Source organism: Hypomesus nipponensis, chromosome 14 (assembly GCF_054491055.1).
Source record: "Hypomesus nipponensis isolate SF chromosome 14, ASM5449105v1, whole genome shotgun sequence".
Classification (NCBI taxonomy): domain Eukaryota; kingdom Metazoa; phylum Chordata; class Actinopteri; order Osmeriformes; family Osmeridae; genus Hypomesus; species Hypomesus nipponensis.
The window spans coordinates 13,332,827-13,339,380 of record NC_140374.1 but is presented as its reverse complement, the minus strand read 5'-3'; positions in this window follow the sequence as shown (position 1 = coordinate 13,339,380).

Below are 6,554 nucleotides of genomic sequence, written 5' to 3'. Positions count from 1 at the left end.
GGACAAGGGCACGGGCAGGTTTGAATACTGAAGTCGAGCAGCTGCCTTTGTTGCTTACCAAGCACTCTCCGATCAGAGTTAAACAGTGCTCAGTCTTGTCCTCAGCTTGCCTCTCTCCTAATCTCCTCTCACAGTGCTCACAGGGATTCTATTCTGGCTCTGACACGATGCACTTGTCTTTTACATTTGCCCAGAACAGCATCTTTCTGACCGATGTGTGCGTTTGTGTGTGCAAAGTATTTGAGGTGTGTGTGAGGGTGTGTCATTTATGTGTGTGTGTATGCAAAGTGTGTGTGCATACGCGTGCGTGCGTGTGTCCAGCAGGGGTTGTGCTATGTGAGTTGAGCCCCTCTGCTTGGCTGGTCAGGCCTAATCAGAGGAGTCTAATTGCTTTCTGCAGTAATTAATGTACGATCACTGAAAGGCAAATAAACGGGTATTACAAGACTGCGGCTCAGCAAAAGATGGGGCTTAAACCACTTAGAGGATTTAGGCTTCGATAGAGCGTGCGGGCATGCGGGCGCAGGGTGGGGGGCATCGTCAGAGGTTCTCTAGCTCAGCTGGACAGAACAGTTTTCGTACTGCAGCTTCAAATGGCATACCTAGCCCTGACACATTTAGACAACTCTAGCCCTGACACATCTAGACAACCCTACCCTAGCCCTGACACATCTAGACAACCCTAGCCCTGACACATCTAGACAACCCTAGCCCTGACACATCTAGACAACCCAACCCTAGCCTAGACCTGACACATCTAGCCAACCCTAGCCTAGACCTGACACATCTAGACAACCCTAGCCTAGACCTGACACATCTAGCCAACCCTAGCCTAGACCTGACACATATAGACAACCCTAGTCTAGCCCTGACACATCTAGCCAAGCCTAGCCCAGAGACATCTAGCCAGGCCTAGCCTAGCCCAGAGACATCTAGCCAGGCCTAGCCCTGACACATCTAGACAACCCTAGCCTAGCCCTGACACATCTAGCCTAGCCTAGCCCAGAGACATCCAGCCAGGCCTAGCCTAGCCCAGAGACATCCAGCCAGGCCTAGCCTAGCCCAGAGACATCTAGCCAGGCCTAGCCTAGCCCAGAGACATCTAGCCAGGCCTAGCCCTGACACATCTAGACAACCCTAGCCTTGCCCTGACACATCTAGCCAACCCTAGCCCAGAGACATCCAGCTTAATCCTGCCAGATGAGTCAGTGCTGAAGTCATTCACTGACAGGCCGCCTTGTTACACCCCAAACCCCTGTCAGAGACATAGCTTTTATCTCAGAGAATGTGTGTGTGCATGTGTGTGTGTGTGGTTGCATCTGTATCTCTGTGCGTGTTTGTGTGCATGTGCGTGTGTTTCTGCGTGAGTATGTACTTGCGGGAGTGTGTGTGTCTGACTATGTGTGTGTGCAAGACTGTGTGTGTGTGTGTGTGTGTGTGAGTGTGTGAGTGGGCTCAGCTCAAGATAATGAACAGGCAGTGGGTTGCGCTCTCCAGATCTGACAGCACCAGAGCGAACCACAGCTGGAGGAACAAGGATTAGAAGGATGAGAACATACACCACTCACTTCCTCTGTGGCGTGGGAGGTGGAGGAGAGAGAGATGTGTGAGAGAGAGAGAAACGTGAGAGGGAGAGAGAGACAGAGAGAGAAAGGGGAGAGGGAGAGAAAGAGAGAGTGAGAAATGTGTGTGAGAGAGAGAGAGAGAGAGAGAGACAGAGTGAGAAAGAGAGAGAAAGGGGAGAGGGAGAGAAAGAGAGAGAAAACGAAAGACAGAGCCAACAGGAAAGAGAGAACGTGTGTGTGAGACAGAGAGAGAGAGACCTTGTTAGGCCTGAATTAAATAGGTTTGGCTTCTCCCAGAGGAGACATTATCCAAGCTTTGTCTGCTAATAGGAAACAGAGACAGACTGTACAGTAATTACATCTAACAGTACCTGAGAAGAGGAGGACACAGAGAGGAGTGGAGAGGAGCGGAGAGGAGAGGAAAGGAGAGAAGAGGAGAGGAGGACACAGAGAGGAGTGGAGAGGAGAGGAGAGGAGCGGAGAGGAGAGGAAAGGAGAGCAGAGGAGAGGAGGACACAGAGAGGAGTGGAGAGGAGCGGAGCGGAGAGGAAAGGAGAGAAGAGCAGAGGAGAGGAGTCAAGGAGAGATGTAGGGTGAGAGAGTGGGAGGTAGAAGGATAATACATGGCTTATATCAACCACATCTGTTGAGTAGCTCTGTGTGCAACTGTATCAGATGGCAGAACTCTGGCTTCGCGCTAGGAGTTATGTTAATGAACCCGGTTAAGAAACAGCTTAATCCTGCCCTTCAGATCAGATAGCTAGTACAAAATCAGTCAGTGAAAGGCTCTCTCTGTTAGCATATCTCTCTCTGCCTTGCATATCTCCCTCTCTCTTTCTCTCTCTGCCTTTCTCTCTCTCCCTATTCCTCTCTCTGCCTCCCTCCTCCGCCTTTCATGCCGACAGCTTGAGCACCTCAACTTCTGTCATGCTGTTTTGATTGACACGCCTCCTGCAATGGTCGAGCCAGTCTTGCGAGTCGTTGCTGGAGATACTGATGAGGAGCAAGCTCTGTGGGTGTAGTTCAAGATAGGCTGCAAACTGAAACTTCTTTCTTTTTCACTCAACGAAGATTCTCTCCCGACACTATCGATTATCAGCAACAGAGCTTCTACTGCGAAAATCTCCTCTTCTTCCAGAACACACTTCCTGCTGTTCACCTCCCTGTCTCCAGTGTCTTCCTCCCTGCTGTTGTCTCCCCTCCTCCAGTTTCGTCTCCCCCTTCCCCCAGCTATCTCCTGCTGCCTCTCCCGCTGTCGACCAAATGGGGGCTGGTGGGAGTCGGAGTTCAGAAAGAAGTGATGTCATGGTACATAGCTGCACACAAAACACCTCAACGACCTTTTTCCGACCACCCTTTAGCACCTCCCCGCCCTCGTCAGGGACGTGGAGGCAGGATGTGATACCTTGTCTGCCCAGCAGATGGCGCTGCGTGTTCTGCAGTGCGGAGTGGAGCGGAGCAGATGGAGACATCATGTTCCATCTCGGCTGCTTGCAGACGTTGCTATCTCCACACCTCGCTGTGCCTCTTAATGAAAATACAGATAGCCATCTCCGCGTGTGTGGGCTTGGGGACAGGCTGGTGTCTGGGTCTGGTTTGCCTGGTGCGCCTTGGGATCACAGAAATGGTCTCATCCTGGCCGTCATCCCTGACAATACTTTTAATAGTTTGTGATGGAAAAAAAATGATTCGGTAAGGTCAGTACCCTGTTTGCTTGAAGCTGTGTGATTATTCTCGGAGCTTATGGACATACGGTGGAATTGGATTTACCTTCATGATTTGAGCCATCTGGAAATAAATACATCAAAACTGAGAGAGAGAGAGAGAGAGAGAGAGAGAGAGAGAGAGAGAGAGAGAGAGAGAGAGAGAGAGAGAGAGAGAGAGAGAGAATAATGAAATGGGTAGAGATAAAGAGAAAGTGAGAACGAAGACAGGGAGACAGGGAGCGAGGGTGGGAGAGAGTGGCCCTGCATAAAACTCTTCGATGTTCACACACATTATCACTCATCTGTCACTCCGTTTCCCAACCTCTCCATCCCCCGCTCCCTCCCATCTATTGATAGACCCTCTGCAGAGCTGTGTCTGACTGATGGTGTGGGTCACGCCTCTCTCGCACCTAAAGACACGACCACCTGCCTCTCTTCACGCGCGCACGCACACGCACACTCACGACCCCAGCTTCACTGAGCTCCGGCACCATTAAGACCAATGCCCATGGCCATTCCGATCTGTCTCATCGATCTCGGTCTTGAACGCCGCCCCCCCTCTCTCTCTCTCTCTTTCTCCCTTTATCTTTATCTTTCCCTTTCCCTTTCTTCTCTCACTTTCGTTGACAACTTTGCCCCCTCCATCGCCACTTTTCTCTTCCTGTCCTCACCTGTCCTGAGCCGGTCTATCTCTCCATTTTACTCCTCTTTCACCCTCAATAGTTATCTCTCCTCAACTCATTATCCATCCGTCTCTACGCCCATCTGTCTGCTTCCCACCTCCCTCCTTTTCTCTGCCTCCGCTCTCTTACGTAAGGACCCTCACCTTCACCCTCAACTTCACGATAACAGGATGGAGGTGACACCCTTGCGCTCAGCCAGAGGTGAGGTGAGGTCTTGCGACTGTGGAAGAAATTGCGATTTCCTGTGTGCTTACATTATTCACTAATCAATAGAACTAGTCATTGGATACTAGTTAGTATGTTCTCATGTAAGCTTGCTATTAATAAGAGTAGATTGTGTCTATGTGTCAGGGTTAATAGATGTTCGGGGTCAGGAGAAAGTGCTGGCTAAATGTTCCTTGTTATGGCTACAAGGAGAGCTCCAACTATGAACTCTCTAGGCTGAGTGGTCATGTGTTGGGAGCTGTGAATCTTTTCCTCTGAGACTGTTGTAACGTCATTACTGCCTGACTGTCACTATCTATGTTTACATTCTTGTGCCCTATAAAAGATGGTCCTCCAGCCTTCAGGGCGGAGAGAGACATGATTGAGACCTAAGCCTGGTGTTGTGTTGTCATTTATGGTCAGAGGTCCGATTTTCTCTCCCAATCTGCAGATTGATAATACTTATTGAAATCCAGAACTCAACTGAACTTAGTCACTCCGTTTATGAAGAGACGGACAAAACACTTTCTTCATCACTACTCTCTCCCAGCCAGTCTAACAAGACTGTTTCACATTACGACATCCAACCTCCCTCCTCTCCGCGGTTGTTCATTTGTCATCCGCACTCCATTCTTCTCCCTCTCTTGGGAGGAGAGAGAGAGAGAGAGAGAGAGAGAGAGAGAGATAAAGAGAGAAAGAGAGAAAGAGAGAAAGAGAGGGATAGAAAGCGAGAGATCAACTTAATTTGTGAAAGAGCACAAGAGACGGAGAGCCATAAACGGAGGGAGGTCAAGTGGGAGAGACAAACATGAGATAAAGAGATAGAGTGGGAGAGAGAAGGTGAGAGAGATAGAGAGAGGGAAAGAGCGTGAGACATAGAAAGTGATAGACAGAGCAAAAGAGAGAGAGAGAGAGAGAGAAAGAGGGAGATAAGGAGGAGGAGGGAGAGAAGGAGGAGGAGGGAGAGGTGATGAATTTCCCTCATGCTAAGCTAATAACGCGGCACAAGTAAACAAGTTGAACTGCTAGAATATTGTGGAGGAGAAAAACAACTTGAGATGATAATAAGGGATTTATGACGGAGGAGAGTGGCTTTATGGCCCAGAGAAACAGCAAACTAGCATTCAGATCTGTGCAGAGGAAACAAGCCGCTGTAATTGCAGGAAAAGGAGGAAGGCCGAGGAAGGTAAACAAATTACCCCACGGGAACCAGTTTATCACATCAAAGCACCATTCTCTGTCCCCAGTTACCCACCAAGCCAGCACTCTCCCCTGTTTACAGTACAACCAACTCTCTCTCTCTTTTTCTGCTTCCCCCTCTTTTGTTAGTTTGTTTGTAGTTTTTAACCACTATATACTACAACTAACGAAGAGTTGAGTACTACAACTAACTCAGTAGTCCTAGTCAATATCGTTAGTCGTCATTAACTACTTTGTGTCTGTCATTCTTTTCCTTTCCTTCTCCGTCTCCCCCCTCTCTCTCTCCCCATCTCTCTTCCTCTCGTTCTTGTTCTCTCTCTCTCATCTCCAGCTTCACACCCTGCGTCAATGTCAGCAGAATCGAGTGCGCCCCCCTCGTCTCTCCAGTCTGGCGGTTATGAAACATTCAGAACATCTGACTGACACGGTGAGCCGCCGCCGTTGTCGTTGTCGGTTCTCCACGACGCCTCGTCTCCCCGTGCCAGGAGAGCACCCGACAGCTCCACAAACGCACGAAGACGCTGACAGATCTATCGAGTCCACCACCGATGCCCCAGAAAGACACGTGTTCCCCCTCCCGACAGTGCCTCGTGAGCTGAGCCCACTCCCGTAAAGGGACTGTCAGTCACTGATCTGGAGCCGTGAGTCGTGGGAGCGTCTGGCTGGTGTGCTGGAGGAGTTTGGAGTTGTGGAGCTGTTATTCGTGGTGGTGGAGGTGTTATCGGTGTAGAACAGCTGCGAGGGCTCCACTGATATAGATCCAAACAGACTGCTCCGTAACAGGGAGGACAGACACGATAAAACACAAAACAAAATCATTTTTATCCGTATATGTGTGCGCTCGCTCGGGTTTGGGTGCCAAGTTGTGTGTGGTTATCTGTGAGCCTTTGTGTGTGTCTGGGCATGTCTATATATATGCATACCGGTGTCTGTATGCGTGCGTGTGTGTGTGTGTACCTGTGTGCAGTGTGTTGTGTACCTGTGTGTGCACATCTCTCTGTGGGCAATTGTATGCCTTTGTGTGTGAGTGTCTGTGATTGTGTGGGACCGCATACTGTATTTATGAGTGTGTGTGTGCCTACCTGTGCATTTGTGTGACTGCATCTCCCATATCAGATGAGAGATGATGATCAGAATGTTCCAGAGAGCTGGGCCCATCATGCAACAGTTGTTTACACAAACACCGGGCTGATGAA